The following is an 18,584-nucleotide window of genomic DNA, read 5'->3' as shown; positions in this document are numbered from 1 at the left end:
TCAGGCTCCCTGCCCAGGGAGGAGTCTGCTTCTCCCTCCTTCTCCTTCTGCCCCTCCCCCTGCTCGTTCTCTCTCTCTCTCTCTTTTTCTCTCTCTCAAATAAAATCTTTTTTAAGAAGTATATCAAAAGATTAGGAAATTTCAATTATTGATATTTCCATATTAGTTTCACTTCAGAAAATATTTAAGTGATACACTGGCTTCAGTCCTCACATATATAATTTTTCCTATATTATTTCACAATATTCTTCACTGCTCAATCCTTTTTTATAGCAATCAGCCCTATTTAAAAAAAAAAGAAGAAGCAGCTACTCATTTTTAAACGCAATCCCTAATTTAGCCAGCAGAGGGTATCATTTGATTCTGAAAGCCCAATGTATCACATCCAATGACATTTATTTTTATACTTGAACTATAAACTGGGACACACCATCTCAACCTTCCTTATTAAATGTGTTTAGAAACGTCCCATTTTATTTTGCCCATATAAATTTGACTTTCATATAGCCCATATTAATGTTTAATACTTATCTGTGACAAAGTCTACCATTATTTCTTCCTCTATCAGCTCAATCAGATGCATCCTCATGGTAGTGAAAGAAAGGCTAAGAAGTAACAGAATTTGGTTCAATGATCAGTGACTTTCCACAATCCTAGATTTTTCTGGGGGGAAAAAAGCAAACAAAGAAACAAAAACCCTGCATAAAGATTCCAAGTCCCATTAGAAAATCCAAAACAAATGCCAAAGAAAATAAAACTACAATACAAAATAATTTCTCTTCAAAATTACATATACATTTGTAAACTGTTTAATATTTTCTAAATGCTTTGCTTGCTATTTGCTATTTGTCCATTATATATTAGGAGGTACAGGCTAATTTTAGAAGGTAGGGTTCCCGTTTTCACAGCATTATTATATTTCTCTTGAGCATACAGTGTTATGACTAACAAAGTCCTCATACAAGCTACAAATTCCTTATTTTACAACTTCAATTTGGAAAAGCATGAACATTGATTTGCCTGATTTACTCTGAAAATAAAGATTTTACCATCTAAATAGCCAAAATTATTAACTACCACAAATTTATCTTGACTGAAGATAAAAATTTCCTATGCTTCTCTGAAGCTATTATCACAAACATTAAGTTTACTAAGTTAACTTGGCAAAAATAAAACAGATCTAAAGGCCCAAAGAGTGATCTCTCTTTTCACACTCCCAGACTTACCACTAATGACACATCCTTTATGCTCAAGTATTAAATTTTCCAAAGAGAAAAGAAATAATCATTCTCTTCCTCAATTGTGATTCAAAATAGGAAATTATAGCTTCTTGTCCTTTAAAAGAAAATTACATTTCTGATACTTAAAGCAAGTGTTGAGTTCCTCACTCTATAAAATTATTTTTAATAACTGGATGTGGCAGTTTCTTTCCTCATATAATAACTAATGGTAGCCATGTAAAAATCATCTTTTACACTTGGAAATAAAGTATAACATCTCTTCAATTGCTACAGATTCTTTCAGGAAATTTTGTATCTTTAATTTTCTGAACTGATACATCCCCTATAATATAAAAGAGATACTTAGAATTATTTCTCAAATTAACTTATAAGATATGCCTCCATAAGAAAACTGAAAAGTCAATTTTGCAAGTAATTTGCTCATCCTTTTTGCCAACCATCCAAAAAATCTAAAAACATCCAATTTTAGAATATACAGATAACTTTTTTGTTTTCATCTAACTACTTAATTCCACTTTACTTTCCAACTGTGAGTTTGGTTCCTGACACAGGCTCTCCTGAAGTATGTTTCATTCAGCAATTTTTGGTTTCCCCAGGTGCCTTAAGAACCTACGTCTAAAGGCCTTGTTAGTCTCAATTCTATTTGTGGCTAAAAAAAATTTTTAAACAACAATGCATGGGGTGAGGGGAATAGACACTATTTAAAATAATCCTTCTTACTTTTAACAAAAATGCCTCCATACATTTTATGTTCTATTTGAATTTTCAATACACTTTTTATATTTAATTTTATTTTTTGTGGGTTTTTTTTTAATATACTTCATTTTATATTGAAAACTACTTACTATTTCCCTAAACTACAGCAGTGGGCTCATAACAAATAATATTCTCACCAATGAGCAAGCTCTGACTCTGACATACATTAGGTATGATGAGTTTGAGGTCTGAGAGGCATGTGCAAATGGGTTATGTCCCATGGGCAGCTGACACGCAGAATCCTGAGGCTCAGGAGAAAAATCAAGCCTAGAAATAGAGATAGGGTAACTATGCATCCATGTTACGCTCTAAACCATGAGACTACATGAGCTCTTCCAAGGTTCAGAGCAGAGGAAGATAAAGCAGCCAAGGATAGTACTTTGCAAAACAAGTACCCACTAGGAATAGGAAGAGAAGGAGAGAAATGAAAGAACAGACAGAAACACAAGAAAACTGTGTTCAAATTCAAGCTCTACTTCACTCTGCTTGACCATGTCTATGTTGATCCCTTTTACCTGTTTTTCCCATGTTGTGAAATGAGACCTAGAAAGTAGCTATGAAAAAGAATTGCTTATAAAAATTACCCATATAATTTAATGGAGTGCTACGTACAGTGCTAAATAATTCACCAATTAGTCACTGTTATTATGTGGAAAGATACTTTTCTCTTTGTGGAATTCTACTTTTCCAAGGCAAAAATGCCACTGAATTTTAGAAGGCTGCTGAGAGGTAGCAAACAAATTGCCTATCTGATTTAAAAATGGATGAAGAGTCATTAAGTCCACACATTTTTATTTAGCAATTGAATCCATTTCACCAAGGGAAGTAATCTTCCCTTGTAGATATCCATGATAATAATTTATAATTAGGTAATAAGGAAACATATTATAAAATGAAATAGCTTAAGATTTGCTTCCAAAGTTTTAACAAATGCTTAATAGAGAAAATGAAAGATACACTAACACAGGGGCGCCTGGGTGGCTCAGTCATTAAGCGTCTGCCTTCGGCTCAGGTCATGATCCCAGGGTCCTGGGATTGAGTCCTGCTCTGCTGGAAGCCTGCTTCTCCCTCTCCCACTCCCCTTGCTTGTGTTCCCTCTCTCGCTGTGTCTCTCTCTGTCAAATAAATAAAATCTTTAAAAAAAAAAAGATACACTAACACAATTAATAACTGATCTATGTTTATTAGAGGATTAGATACGGGATGGTGAAAGGACAGAATACTGAACTAAAAGCAAAAGAATGGCAGTAAGTAAAAAATAGAAACCTCTAGTGTCTTGTTCCCACATAAGACTTACGGAATCATGCCAACAGGCTTCATTCCAGAGCAGACAGCCAGTCACTCGCCGAGGCTGCATTAGAGCGAGGGGAAGGAAATCCTTTCTCCCACTCTGCTTCCAAAGATAATAACAGAAAACTAGAGAATGATGGATTTCACTACCAAGAGGCCATGTTTATATTACTCATGTCCCCCATGGGGTACTCTAAAAGTCAAGTCTACTAATCTTGCATTATAGAGCAAAAAAAATATATGTACAAAGACAAAGAAAATCAATTTTGCAAAACTCATAATATCCCTAAATTGTCCAAAGAATACCTGCTATACTCACTAAACTTAAACTATAATATCATTGCTATCTGGCCTCCAATTGTACTGAATAGAATAAAGCTCACCACAGGTAAGGTAAAATAATCAAATTCAGTCATAAACATAGTGATTCACATTTCTTCAATTCTAAATAATAACCATGCCCAACAGACTGAGTAACTCACACACACATGCCCCAAACCATCCCAGCCTTTTCTGTCCTGGATCTTGAAAGAACAGAATTAGATTGACACAATCAACCATGATCCTTAGATAAAGTTCAACTGATGGAACCAGTCTGTGAAAAGCCTGTTTTATTTTATTTTTTATTGTCATAGTCTATATCCCTTGCTTCAGTTCCATTCCACTCCTCCCTTCCTATGAGCATCCACTGCGTAATAGTTAATGGATGCCCTTTTGATGAACTTTCCATAACTCTTTTGATGTACATCTTTATAATGATATATACTTTTCAAATTTACACAAACAGTATTGTACTTCCTCTCTCTTTCTACTTTTCTGTTTCTGTATCTCTCTGTTTCTGTCTCTTTCTCTATTTCTGTCCCCCCCCTTTGTTTTTCTGTTTCTGTCTCTCTCTCTCTGTCTCCTCCTGCCCCAACATTATGTTTTCATGGTTTATCATGTTGAACTATATATATATATGTGTAAAAAAATACATATATAGATATATATATATATGGTAAATACCACAGGTTAGCTCAGGCAACACATAATCCAACTCTCCCTAGCCTTTCACAGCAATGGAAGCAGGACATTAGATTTCCCAGACTTCTCTGCAACTCAGAATGACATGTGACAGAATTGTGGCCAATGAAGTGACAGCAGATGTCTGCTGAGATGTCTTCTGGCGAAGCTTTTTCTTTCCCTATAAAAAGGGAATCAGATAATGTTGCTATGATCCTTGGCCTCTCCTTCTCCTACCTCTGGTATGATGCCTGGACATAAAGCAGTGTTACTGCAAAGCTGAAGAGGAAAGATGACAGAGCAAAAGTATAGAAAGAGCTCAGGTCCTTGATGTCATCAGCTCTGAACTTCTTACCTACAGATTTCTTGTTATTTGAGAAAAATTAGTTCCCAATCAATATAATTCATTTAGTTTACTTTCCATTTATAGCATTCTATCAGATGCATTTATAATGTATTTTATCTGTCCATATCCCTATTCAAGAACATTTAGGTAGTATCCAACTCTTTGCTATAGGAAACAATGCTAGAATAAACATTTTCATACATGCTTCTTTGTATACACATGCAAGAGTCCCTCTAATGTATACACTCTGTTATGGGCTAAATTGCATCCTCCCCACAATTCATGTCTGTAATTCTAACTCCCTATTCTTTAGAATATAACTGTATATAGAAATAGGGCCTTTGAAGATGTGATTAAGTTAAAATGAGGCCACTAGGGTGGGCCCTAATCCAATATGACTGGTGTCCTAGGACACAGACACCCAAAGGGGGGTAATCCCGTTGAGGATATAGCAAGAAATAGCCATCTATAAGCCAAGAAGAGAGGCCTCAGGAGAAACCAAACTTGCCAACACCTTGATCTTGGACTTCTAGCCTTTAGACTATGAGAAAATAAATTTCTATTGTTTAAGCCACCCAGTCTTTGATACTTTGTAATGGCAGCCCTAGCAAACTAATACAATCCGGAAGTAGAATTTCTGGGTCAGAATGTATTTGAGCAGTCAATTTCAACAAATATTACCAAACTGGTCTCCAAAATACCACGACCAGAAGAACATGTGAGTTCACATGTTCCTATCTCCTCCAGTGCCCAAGATATTGCATGACATTTCAACTTCTGCCAACACAGGAAGTACAAAGTGGACCTCATTATTGTTTTAACTTAATTGCATTTTTGATTACCAATGTCATTGGTGATCTGTTTTGGGTTGACTGGACAGCCATTCACGTATCCCTTCTGTGAATTGCTTACCTGTACTTTTTACCCATTTTTCTCCTAGGCTGCCTTTTTTTTCTCACTGATTTCTAAGAATTCTCTACATATTCTATATATAATATTTTGTCAGTAACAGTCCTTGAAAATATACTCTCCCTGCTTAATATGTCTCTCTTTGTATCCATGAACATTCTACCATCTGTATATGAAAGTTCCATTTGTTTCACATCTTTACAGATACTAGGTTATTACCATACATTCATTTTTACCAATATAATAGGTATGATAAGGTATCCCATCATTATTTTAATCTGTATTTACCCAGTAACTAGTGAAACAAGCTAAATATCTTTTCATTTATCTATTGGTCATTCCAATATTCTCTTCTGTTAATTACTTTTCCCCTTATCATTGACCCATTTCTCTATTGTTCTTTTCCTTATTAATGTTTTAAGAATTCTTTATAAAATCTGGGGTGCCTGGGTGGCTCAGTCAGTTAAGCGTCTGCCTTTGGCTCAGGTCGTGATCCCAGGGTCCTGGGATTGAGTCCTGTATCGGGCTCCCTGCTCAGTGGGGAGTCTGCTTCTCCCTCTCCCTCTGCCTGCTCGTGCCCTCTCTCACTTACTCTCTCTCTCAAATAAATAAAATCTTAAAAAAAATAATTCTTTATAAAATCTTATACTAAATCATTTTTGTTTAATGGTCTATGAGTTCCTATTCCCATAATACTACTACATAACAAAACACCCTAAATCTCAGTGGCACAAAACAACATTTATTCTCTCTTGTGCATTTTTAGGTTGGCTGGTGGTTAGCTTGGCTAATCCAAGATGGGCCTGGCTGGGCTTACTCCAAGATGCAGTTTTGGAATCCAAATCTGTTGTACATGTTTCCCATCCTTCTTGGACAAGTAGACTACCAGGAGCATGTTCTTCCCATGGCAACAATGAAAATACAAGAAGGGCAAGTGGAAAAATACAAACTAAAACTACTTCCCAATTGCCAGACTGACAGGGAGTCCAGTATCTCTCTTATCCCTCAAATTGTTCAAGAACTCCAGGGGCCTCTTGACCCCCATACCTCAGAGACAGAAAACTAGAGAGTATGATTAGAATACAAGTGGGCCCTGTTGAAGGCTGCTAGTGTTCTGCTCCCAGCACACAGCTGACTGATGAAAACTGATCCCCTGAAGTCCAGTGTGACCTTTTTGCCTGCTGCACTCTTGCCTTTGCTGCTACAGTTACTGACATTGGCCACAGTGATTCTTCAAGAAAGAACGAGCTTGCTCCCGCAGAGGTATGGCATGACATCCACGCTTACAGCTTCAGTTTACCAAACTGCCTCCTTCTGCCTCCAATCACTCACAAGCCAAAACAGCCTCTCCTACCAGGTAATGCAGGCCACAAAAAGGATTCTAGTTTAAGGTCTTTGATGTTCTTTCTTACTACATCCTTTCTTATCCAGGACCAGTTCAATGCATTAAAAAGTTTCTAGTAATAAACACACTGTAAAAGAAGGAAGTCCAGGTCTTCATTCTTTTCCTCTCTGAAGGCCCCCAGACTCTACAAATCTCACCTCCAAGTAGAGGATCAAATAATAGGAATAAGAGAATAGTTGCCCCAGGGGAGGGGCACCTGGGTGGCTCAGTCATTAGGCGTCTGCCTTCGGCTCAGGTCGTGATCCCAGCGTCCTGGGATCGAGCCCCACATTGGGCTCCCTGCTCAGCGGGAAGCCTGCTTCTCCCTCTCCCACTCCCCTTGCTTGTGTTCCCTCTCTCGCTGTGTCTCTCTCTGTCAAATAAATAAATAAAATCTTTAAAAAAAAAAAAAAGAGAGAGAGAATAGTTGCCCCAATGGATATATACCTCCTGTAACCCAGAAATGTACTGAGATTTAAGAGAGAAGAGATTTAAAATTTAAGAGAGAAATTCTGTAATTCAAAGTTGATAGTGATGAAGCTCAGAGGATATAAATATCTCACTTATGACAAACACCAAAAAATCTCATATTTCAAAAACAAGCAGACAGAAAAAATCCAAAATTAGACTATATAATGTAAGACAATGTCTTAAAGATACAAAGGGAAATTATTCTCAAAATAAAATTTAGAATACATCTACACTGTGTTCTCAGTGAAATACCCAACACATAAATTCTAGGACAGAAGTGATGGGGAGACCAAGTAAAACGAAAAGAAAATTGAAGTGAGAGGTCAAAATCAAAAGAAACCCAGAAAAGATTTAAAATTTTTAAAAATCAGCAAAACCAAAAAGACAAATTAACTTAAAAATCACAATTGAAGAAATCACTCCTCTCCTTTATCAGCTGCCTCTCTATCAGCAACTTCATCAAAGAGCAAAAGAAGCAAGGAATAGAACGACTGCCCTGGACTTAATTCTTACCAACAAAGAGAAATAAGTTAGTGAAGTGGAAGTGACAAGAACCTTAGGGAAAACTGAACAGATCACCTTAGAGTTCATTACAGTCAAGGGAGAAAACACAAGGCAAAGTAAGACAAGTACTTAGATTGTTTAGCAGTTCAGAGAAAATATAAGCATGTTCCAGAGCCAGAGATCCTAAAATGAAAGATAGGTCAAAAAATAAAAACCACTACTGCAATCACATGAGGAAAATATGGGAAAGTACATACGCAAATATAACTCAGTGTGGTATACAAGGAGCTTTCTAAAGAGCTGAGATTTTTAAAGGACATAGAAGAAATGAAGGAAGAAGGGAAAGGTAAGAATGAACAAATCAGTATAGTACTGGCTTATTAAAAAAGTGGACTAAACGTAGGATGAGCAAAGACTTGTGAAAAACACTCAAAACAATACAAAAACTTTAGGTTGTATTTGAGAAAGAAGGACAGAAAGGTACAACCTCTGGCCCTCCACTCCCAGACAGAGTTCATGATCTTGACAAATAACAAAGAGGAAGGAAACTTAAAATATTTTGCATTTGCTTTCAACCTGTCTACCAAGGAAAATGCTCTTTACAACAGAAAGATTGTGCCAACAGTCTTGAGAATAAATTAATAAACAAAAGATAATGAAGGAATGTTTAACTGTTTAGATCAATGTCCATTTTCAGGTGTAGTCTATTGAACAGGGTTTCTCATTCTCACACTACTGACATTTTGGGCTGGATAATTCTTTGTTGTAGGGGGCTGTCCTGTGGGTTGTAGGATATTTAGCAGCATCCCTGGCCTCTACCCATTAAACACCAACAGCACCAGCCTCCCGGTTGTGATAACCAAAAATGTCTCCAGACTTTGCCAAATGTCCCCTGGGGAGCAAAAGTACTCTGGGTTGAGAACCACTATATTACAGAGCAGTGAAAAATTTGCATGTATCATCACAGAATTATTGTTTGCATCTTTGAGTAAACATAGCATTGAGAACTGACAGATGCTGTCCCATATATCAGAAATGTAGGCTCTATATCCTATGACGCAGCAATTGCACTACTGGGTATTTACCCCAAAAATACAAATGTAGTGATCCGAAGGGGTACGTGCACCCCAATGTTTATAGCAGCAATGTCCACAAGAGCCAAACTATGGAAAGAGCCAAGATGTCCATCGATAGATGAATGGATAAAAATGATGTGGTATATATATATATATATATATATATATATATATATATATATATAATGGAATATTATGCAGCCATCAAAAAAAACAAACAAACAAAATCTTGCCATTTGCAACGACATGGATGGAACTAGAGGGTATTATGCTTAGCAAAATAAGTCAATCAGAGAAAGACAAGTACCATATGATCTCACTGATATAAGGAATTCTTAATCTCAGGAAACAAACTGAGGGTTGGAGTGGTGGGGGGTGGGAGGGATGGGGTGGCTGGGTGATGGACATTGGGGGAGGGTATGTGCTATGGTGAGTGCTGTGAATTGTGTAAGACTGTTGAATCACAGACCTGTACCTCTGAAACAAATAATACATTAATGTTAAAAAAAAAAAAAGTAGGAAGGGAAAAATGAAGGGGGGGATATCGGAGGGGGAGACGAACCATGAGAGACTATGAACTCTGAGAAACAAACTGAGGGTTTTAGAGAGGAGGGGGGTGGGGAGGGATGGGTTAGCCCAGTGATGGGTATTAAGGAGGGCACGTATTGAATGGAGCACTGGGTGTTATACGCAAACAATGAATCATGGATCACTACATCAAAAACTAACGATGTAATGTATGGTGACTAACATAACATAATAAACTAAAATTTAAAAAAAAAAAAAGAGGGGCGCCAGGGTGGCTCAGTCGTTAAGCGCCTGCCTTTGGCTCAGGTCATGATCCCAGGGTCCTAGGATCGAGCCTGGCATCGGGCTCCCTGCTCAGCGGGAAGCCTGCTTCTCCCTCTCCCACTCTCCCTGCTTGTGTTCCCTCTCTCGCTGTGTCTCTCTCTGTCAAATAAATACATAAATCTTAAAAAAAATAAAAATAAAAAAAAAGAAAGAAAGGTAGGCTCTAAAAATTTAAAACCAGTAAATTTGATGTTGGTCCTCAACAAATTTTAACACAGTATCAAAATTTTATTAATTAGAAGAGAACAATGGTCTAATGATATCTTGGTATAGTTTCATTAAGAGCCACTCATACTAACATGGTTTAATTTTCTTCTCTTTTTTTTTATATCATCGCTAAAGAGGGTAAATTAGCTTCATTGAAACATTTTTTAAATCTCTTATGAAGTCTTCTTTCACAAGATAAATAAAAGCTGTCTCATACATTGTTGGTCTGAGCATATATTCGTAAAATCTTTTTTGAAGGCACTCCGGCAATATGCATAAAATTTTATATGCACAAACTTTTAGACAAAGCAATGCCACTTTTAGGAATCTGAACATGTATACGAAGATGCATGTCGAGGACTGCAGTATTGTTTGTGTTAACCAAAAAGCTAGAAACAACCTAAATGTGCCTCAATTAGGGACTAGTTAAATAAACTGTCATATATTCTTTCATTGGTATGACTTTAACTGGGACCAGAGGGTCAGGAAAAGCCTTAGGAAATACACAAAATCCAATTGGATGTCATTTGCCTAGCAGTGGGAAGATACTAAAAATATTTAACCACCGCATTGCAGGCTCCAACCAGAACTTAGCCTAGATATGAGTCTTAGAAGGCCCCTTTTGTGCCAAATGCTTGTCCTTTAATTGCTGGGTCTAAGGAAGGTCCCTGGCAAGAGGCCAAGTAGAGGAAGGTTACTAGTGGTGGGGAGAGGGGATACAAAAGTATTTCATATTTTAACAATTTGTATGGCCTTACTGGGGAATATTAGTCCCCAACCAATACACAGAAACAACATTAAAATATTCCAGTATAGCGTGGGGCAGTAAATTAGTTAAATTCAACCAAATGGCAGCTATAATAAAGAGTGAAATAAATGTATGTGTACTGATACAGAATGATACATTAACTTTTTTTTTTTAATTTGCTCCAGAAACTGGTAGAAGTTTTTGGGGTCAGGACAGGAGGAAGATGTATTTTCATTGTACAACCCTTTGTGGCCGATGCCATAAGTCTGCTAACATCCCTTCCAGCTCTGGCCCAGCTTCACTCCTCTAGAGTTCAAAAACCAAATACAGCTTGGGTGAGATTTTAAAAGGTCGCAGGCATCAGATAACTTCTGGGAAAGCTGTGGGGGGCTTCTGGTGTCCAGCCCAAGAACCCAGAATGGTAGAAGCTAGTACATCCACAGGACTGTCTCTCAGGTACAGTTGGAGGTTTTCCCCGCCACATTGTCTTTGGCTGTTTCTCTGGGTCTCCTGGAGAATCTATGAACTATCTAATGTCATTTATGAAACTCTGTAGACTGTTTGTTGCAATAAAGAACTGCAGCCAAGGCATCCTTTGTTTAAAATTAAAATAAATGTGCAAATATAACTTATTCAGTTTAAAAGTTCATTTTTATAAACACTTTTTTTAAGCATGCAAGCTGGATGGCGGTACAGTTCCAGCCTGAACACACCTGGTCAAAGAGGCAAATCCAAAATAGCTAGTCTAGAGATCTGGGTCCCAAAAGGCCATCTGAATGTCAGCTGTGTCCCAACCACCAGATAAAATGTTATACTAAAATTTATCTAGAAATGAACATTATGTGATCCTATCTAGGAAAATCCTAGCAGGGCAGAAAAGAGTAAAAGAAGGATTAATCCTTCCAGGTATTAAAACATGTCATGAAATGAAGTTATTTAAAAAGTAGGGATTGGAGGGCACCTGGGTGGCTCAGTCGGTTAAGTGTCTGCCTTTAGCTCAAGTCATGGTCCCAGGAATGTGGGATCCAGTCCCGCATTGGCTCTCTGCTCAGTGGGGAGCCTGCTTCTCCCTCTCCTTCTGCCCCTCCCCCTTGGTCATACTCTCTCTCTATCTGTCTCTCAAATAAATAAAATCTTTAAAAAGAAAGTAAGGATTGGATAAAAATTAGATACAAATATTACTGCAACAGAAGAGAGAGTGGGAAACAGACTATAATTATAAATTTAGCTTATGATAAAGAAGGGATTTTAAATTAGCAGGAAAAAGAGTTATTCTTAAATAAATCATACTGGGTCAAATGAATAAACATGTGGATGAAAAATTAACATAAAACTGACTCCCAGCCTCACTCCTTTGCTCAAAATCAACTCCAGATGTAGCAAAGACTAAAATTCTGGAAGTGAAATTATCTATAACACATTTATGCATGCTAGTTGAAGCAAAAAGTCATTTAAAGGAAACACAAAACCCAGAAGTCATAAAGAAAGAGGTTTAAAATTTTGAGTACAAAAATATTTTATTTTCAGGGGTGGGAGGGATGGGGCAGCTGGGTGATAGACACTGGGGAGGGTATGTGCTATGGTGAGCACTGTGAATTGTGCAAGACTGTTGAATCACAGATCTGTACCTCTGAAACAAACAATACATTATATGTTAAAAAAAAAAGAAGAAGAAGATAGCAGGAGGGGAAGAATGAAGGGGGGGAAAACGGAGGGGACTGCAGTATTGAGTATGAACCATGAGAGACGATGGACTCTGAAAAGCAAACTGAGGGTTCTAAAGGGGAGGGAGGTGGGAGGATGGGTTAGCCTGGTGATGGGTATTAAAGAGGGCACGTTCTGCATGGAGCACTGGGTGTTATACGCAAATAATGAATCATGGAACACTACATCAAAAAAAATATATTTTATTTTCTGCATTATTTAAAAATAAAACATAAAAGTCAAAAACTAAACAACAAATTGGGGGGAAATACAACATATTAAAAAGACAAAAAGCTAATTTGGAAAGATAAAAAGAAAAAATGTACAAAGAATGCAAAAAGGCAATTTATGTAAAAAGAAATACAATGGGCTAAATAATTACTTAAATATTGTTCAACCTTACTCATAACTAAATGCAAATCTAAAGAACAAGATATATCATTTTTACCTATCAGGGTGTCAAAAGTGAAATTTTTGAAGGAGTATCATCAGTGTTAGAGTTGGGGAGATAAGCTCTCAGCATACAGCTAGTGGGGATATAAACTGATATGAATTTTTTGAAGAGAAATAGGACAATAGCTATCAAATTTTAAATTTTGCATACTCTTACCCTTTGATATTTCCAATTAAAGGTAATACTTAAATTTTAAAGTGAGAATTTCCAAACTGGTGCAGCCACTCTAGAAAACAGTATGGAGGTTCCTCAAAAAGTTAAAAATAGAACTACCCTACCCCAGCAATTGCACTACTGGGTATTTACCCCAAAGATACAAATGCAGTGATCCGAAGGGGCACGTGCACTCCAATGTTTATAGCAACAATGTCCACAATAGCCAAACTATGGAAAGAGCCCAAGTGTCCATCAAATGATTTATATATATAGATAGATAAATAGATATAGATATAGATATATAAAACAGTACTCAGCCATCAAAAAGAATGAAATCTTACCATTTGCAACAACGTGGATGGAAATAGAGTGTATTATGCTAAGTGAAATAGGTCAGTCAGAAAAAGACAAATACCATATGATTTCATTCATATGTGGAACTTAAGAAACAAAATAAATGAACATATGAGAAGGGGAAAAAAGGAGAGAGAGAGAGAGGAAAGCAAACCATAAGAGACTCCTAACAACAGAGAACAAACAGGGTTGATGGAGGGAAGTGAGCAGGGACGGGCTAGATGGGTGATAGGTATTAAGGATGGCATTTGCTGGGTGTGTGGGTGGCTCAGTGGATTAAGCATCTGCCTAATGGTCAGGTCATGATCCCAGGGTCCTGGGATCAAGCCCCGCATCAGGCTCCCTGCTTGGCAGGGAGTCTGCTTCTTCCTCTCCCTCTGCTGCTCCCCCTGCTTGTGCTCTCTCTCTCTGTCAAATAAATAAATAAAATTTTTTTTTTTTAAAGATTTTATTTATTTATTTGACAGAGAGAGACACAGCGAGAGAGGGAACACAAGCAGAGGGAGTGGGAGAGAGAGAGGCAGGCTTCCCGCCAAGCAGGGAGCCCAATGCAGGGCTCGATCCCAGGACCCTGGGATCATGACCTGAGCCGAAGGCGGATGCTTAACCACTGAGCCACCCAGGCGCCCCTAAAATATTTTTTTTTAAAAAAAGGAGGGCATTTGTTATGAAGCACTAGATATTGTATGTAAATGATGAATCACTGAATTCTCCTTCTGAAACCAATATTCCACTATATGTTAACTAACTAAAATTTAAATAAAAATTTGAAAATAAATAAAGTGAGCATTTCTTTAGACGCAGTAATTCTACTTTCATGAGATTAGTCATGTACGTCAGGATATAAGAACAAGGATATTCATCACAGCATAGCAACACGAAAAAACAAAAACTACTAAAAAAACAAACATCAATACAAAAATGGGCTAAATGAATTATGCTACATCCATATAAAATACCATGAAGTTGGAAAGAATGAGATAGGTCTACATGAATTACTATGCATCTGCCTTAACTAGAGATAACAGTCTTAAGAGGGGGAGAAGGACAGGTCAATATATACAACATTATACCTTTTTATTCTTGACCTAAATTGGGATTCTGTAAACCAGCAAGAAGAGCATAATGTATGGATACTGCATAGGCAACCAACAGTGCCTATCACAGGTTATTTGATTCTGAAAATTAGCATTCTTTTGTTATCTCATACTGGGGAAAACAGAATTGCTGGATCTAACCAAAAAGCAAGTTGATCTTGCAAACTCCCATGGAAACATGACCTATGAGCCCCAGCCCTGGACTGAGACAGACACTGATACCTCTTCTGGAGAATCACAGAGAAATCAGTTTTATTTCTTACTCTCCCTTCATCCCCAGCCACAAACAAACACACATTAGGGGTCAGGGCCTTTATTTGATTCACCAGTATCTATCCCCAGCACTAAAAATAATGTCTGCTACACAAGTCATCTAAAATGAGTGAATTAATTAATTCCAAAGCCAATACCAGAGTAGACCCCATGTAGTACTTTCGGCAATCTTGCCTCTCAGTCATTCTGAGGGTTCTCAGTGAACTAACCCAGGGCCACTTTGCATTAATACCACCTCCAGAAACCTCATCAACTGAGACCTGGTAATTCATTTATTATCTAATTAATTGTACACCTCCATCCCAATTCTTTACCCTAAACACATAGACCAAGGAGATAAATGTTGTACACTGTAATTTAAGCAATGCTACTCAAAGCACAATTCTGCAATGATATAAGGAGCTTGCAAGAATGTAAATCAATGACTATTTCCTTCATCTAAAAAGTCTTGCTACAAAGTCTTAGAGCATTGATGACTTACATTCTGGTAGAAACTTCTTTTCTCCTTTCATGGACCAGTAACAGATTGAGAACTGCTGATCATATGTTGAATACAGCTAATATAAAGTAGGGCCTAAAGTACTCAAGTTCCACTACTTGAGGACATTTCCTTGCACTAAACACTGCCTTCTCCATCAAATCTATTTCCCCACTGATGGAGGGACCTGAAGCAGCACAAGTATAGTGGTTAGGATAATGAAGACAGGAAAAAGAGGTGGGAGTGGGGGTGCCAAATTGTAAATTTGGCACATAGGAACTCAAAATAATTTCTCAAACCATGGAAGTTAGTGATTAAATCGGTAGCAAATAAAATTGGCTGTGTTCCAGGCACCAATAACATAGTTAAAAACAGTAATTAAGCATGTGAAAATTATGTGCAATAGCTAATAGTCCTGTTCACTTTCAAAAATTCTGTAGTCTCAATTACCAGCCACTTTCCATTAGATCTGCAACTTGACTAAACTCAAGAGTTCCACCCCTCGGTACCATGTCACTTTAAAATCCAGTATCCGAACAAAAATCTGAAAATCACGCTTTTTGAGTCTCTAGACTAACATTCCCATGAGCCAACGATCCATAAGTAAACACTATTTAAGTCTTCATTACAAAGCACATAAGTTTCTCTTCAGGCAAGACTGAACTGCCAACTTCTCAAATCTTAATCCCTTCTATCCCAGAGGAAGAATAAAAACACACCAACATAGGAATTAGAGAAGGGAACTCCCATCCTTCCATAGCTTTGGTCTTCCTCTAAATATCACTGCAAAAGAAAACTTCACAATTAAAAAATCTTTTAATACAGGCAAAAACATATCCTGTAAGAATTCACAACCCTAACCTCACCTCACCTCCCCTCCCACCAAATAATACTGATATCTCTATTCTCTCCACTTTGGTTTCTCTGGACAGCCACCCCCTCTAAAAATCAAATAGTTTTACTGACCTCCAAATCCTTGGCTTTTTTCCTTCAATATAGTCTATTTCTACAACCATAACTCCCAAATTCAACAATAAAAAAATTAAAACTTCATCTCTTCCCTGACTCCAACTCTAGCTATGTCCTATTCCATTCTCATGTTTCCCTAAGCAAAAACACCCATTACTGAATTTCTGCTCTTTTATGTGCCCTCTATCCTTTTTCTTTCACCGTGCGGCTTATACATTTTCTCCAAATACTTCTGATTTCTCCCAACGTTTATCATAACTATTTATCCTTCTTAATTCTATTTCTTTGTCACAGTTGGATCATAAAATTTATATAAATCAGAATTATGTATAGATGGTCCTCTAACAGAAGTCATTTATAAATTCTATTGTTCTAAGTCCAAAATAATGATCAATAACAGTGTCTGTTGGTTTCAGGCAGAGCTGAAGCATTTTCCTCACATGTAGCTTTGTTGATATCTGTAAAGTTGATAAGTTGAAATTTTGTAAATAGAGGGGATTCTGTCCTTCCAAACACTTAGTATATTGCTATCCACATACCTGATAACAATGTTTTACATATCAGAGACATTCAATAAATACATCATTTGGTAGACAAGGAATTTTACAATGCCTTAAAACACAACACGTCTTCTTAAAAATCACAACCTTTGTCTTCCAACTCAAGTGCCCTTTAATCTGAGTCCACATTTAAGAATACAGCTTGAAGAATCAGACCTATAAATACAGAGAACAAACTGATGGTTGCTGGGGCGGGTGGGGGGAAAATGGGCAAAATGGGCAAAAAGGAGTGAGAGATACAGGCTTCCAGTTATGAAATGAATAAGTCATGGGAATAAAAAGCACAGCATAGGGAACATAATCGATGATATAACAGCATTGTATGGCGACAGCAGCTACACTGGTGGTGAGCATAACATACAGAGAGGTTTAACCACTATGTTGTACACCCGAAACTCACGTAACATTATGTGTCAACTAGACTCCAATAAAAAAATTTTTTTTAAAGAATACAGCTTAAAGAAATGATCTTTAAAATAAATACACACACAAAGATATTTACCACAGCACTTAGGTATTCAATGATAATTAATAAAATTATATCCATTAACTTGGAAAAATGTTACACAGCAATTTAAAATGACATCTATGTAAAATAGGGAATTTACATGGAAAATGTTTTGGTATAACATTAAATGTAAAAGCAAGGTCCCAAATTTTATCTACAGTATTACTGCAATTCATTTTAAAGCCATGCAGAGAAAAAAGACTAAAAGGAAATACACCAACGAGATTACAGGTAATTTTTTTTCTGTGCTTTCAAAATTCCTATAATTCCTACAATTCCTTCAAATTTCTGTGCTCATATTACTTTTAAGATGAAAAGAAAATAAGTTTTACTATAAAATCCCAATATTTTCCTCAAATAAGAAGGAAGATACAAACTATGTATAGGAGGGTAATAAAATAGCTGTGTCTATACTCTGTATTTTGGATGTCTCCATTTAACAAATTTGTCCTTTGCTAATACTTAGGTCATTTTTTATAGTGGATAATGAAATTTTAACAGCACATCCAAATATGCCATTCAAATTTATTGCTGATAATCCACATCTCCAAATCACAACTATTCTCAATATGTTGAGCTTTCATTCTGTCTAAATAAGCTAACCACAAACCCAGAAGCAAAGCTAATTTGAAATCCTATTTTTCGTACTTGTGTGTTCTAAAAAAAATCATTGGATTTCATGTATCTTCAAAGACACTCTAACAGGCTTTCTTAGTGGTGTACATTGGTGACTCAAAACCTGCACAATCAATGACTTTCCTGATGCCTTAACAATTTCTTCTGGTTTCTATTTGAACTCATTCCTTCCAGTTCTGTCCCTCAGTGCAACTGAGAGCAACTCTTCAGTCACTAAGACCCCATCAAACAGTGACCTTCTCTTTACATTACTGATGACTACATCTTACATAATGTGATTTTTATTTGATTATAGATGGTGCTAAACAGTTCTGAGAGAACTCAACCTCTTAATATTACTGCCAATTATAAAACAAGTACATGAGACAAATATTAAATTCAGGAATTACTTCTTTTGCCACTCTCTCATTTGAAAAATCTTCTATTTACTGTGAACAAGCTTTTGGTTGAAAGTAAAATCCCTTCAAACATTTTCTATCTTTGCTTCCTTTTGCCCCAGCCCCATGCCCAAGCACAAGCATCCAGGCCGTATCTTATCTCTTCCTGCACAGCATTGCAATCGGCTTTTTATAGCCAGAAACTCTCTGAATGCAAAGCACGACCTTGGCT

General features: G+C 36.9%; 1 protein-coding gene across 1 annotated transcript in view; it reads right to left on the bottom strand.

Moving 5' to 3' along the window:
* CTNNA3 (catenin alpha 3) overlaps positions 1–18,584 on the bottom strand; it is a 1,800,030-nt gene that overhangs the window by 1,734,873 nt on the left and 46,573 nt on the right. The window lies entirely within an intron of this gene.

This window comes from Halichoerus grypus, chromosome 7 (assembly GCF_964656455.1).
Source record: "Halichoerus grypus chromosome 7, mHalGry1.hap1.1, whole genome shotgun sequence".
In the NCBI taxonomy this organism is placed as follows: domain Eukaryota; kingdom Metazoa; phylum Chordata; class Mammalia; order Carnivora; family Phocidae; genus Halichoerus; species Halichoerus grypus.
Note: the sequence above shows the minus strand (reverse complement) of the source record. Positions and strands in the feature narration are given on the sequence as shown.